Source organism: Lepus europaeus, chromosome 9 (assembly GCF_033115175.1).
Source record: "Lepus europaeus isolate LE1 chromosome 9, mLepTim1.pri, whole genome shotgun sequence".
Lineage (NCBI taxonomy): Eukaryota > Metazoa > Chordata > Mammalia > Lagomorpha > Leporidae > Lepus > Lepus europaeus.
The window spans coordinates 107,425,887-107,426,797 of NC_084835.1; the positions used below are offsets into that span (position 1 = coordinate 107,425,887).

At 36.7% G+C, this 911-nt stretch overlaps 1 non-coding gene across 1 annotated transcript; it reads right to left on the reverse strand.

The window, feature by feature from the left end:
• Positions 1 to 260: 260 nt before the first annotated feature.
• On the reverse strand, positions 261 to 367 carry LOC133767417 (U6 spliceosomal RNA). The gene has a single exon (XR_009866882.1). It is a non-coding gene; the product is annotated as a U6 spliceosomal RNA (small nuclear RNA).
• Between the last annotated feature and the right edge of the window lie 544 nt (positions 368 to 911).

The window sequence follows — 911 nt, forward strand, 5'->3', positions numbered from 1 at the left end:
AAACGTGCATTGCAGTTACAGTCTTTCCTCAAAAATATTTTGTTTCCTTATTGCATCACTTTAGGGATATCTAAGTACATCTCACTTCCCTTTTTCTAAGAGAGCAGAACTTCTTTGTAATAATATATCCAGCCTCCAGTTTTCTAGATTTTGTTGACAACAAGGGAAATTTAAGAAAAGGGTGATTGTCTCAGTCTTCTGTGGAGGAAATAATTTTTGTAGCTCCTGTCTTGCTGAAAATCATGAATATGTTTATTTTTTTTAATATGAAACGGTTCACGAATTTGCGTGTCATCCTTGCACAGGGGCCATGCTAATCTTCTCTATATCGTTCCAATTTTAGTATACGTGCTGCAGAAGTGAGCACAGAATATGTTTATTTTGTGGCTGCTGATGGAACATGCAAAATCTTGCTCGGAGATTAAATTTATTAACCAACTCATTAAACAAACAGTAAAAGGTGCCTGCTGGGTACTGGGTCCTGCAGGTGCAGAGATGTATCAAATGCATTCCTTGCTTGCAGCCTACCAGCATGGTAGAAGAGGAACAATTCCTGAGGTAACAGACTCATTTATGCTGCAATAAAGCAACTACAGGAGTACAGGGGAAGTCTAACCAAAGCTGCTTATCAGAACAGAAAGGAACATAGCTTTGTTTCATAATCATGCACCTGTTTGTTATACACCAAGTTCAATAACAGTACCAATATCCATTGGTTACAACAAGCTTTACTAACAAATCTGAAACTCAAATATAGCATTAAATATGAAATCATGATTAACATTTTTTCCAGTGTAATGTTTTTAAAAAACAATCTATTTATTTGAAGGGCGGAGTTAGAGAGAGGGAGAGACAGAGAGAGATCAATCTTTCATTGGCTCATTGATTCAATCTCCACATGGCTTTAATGG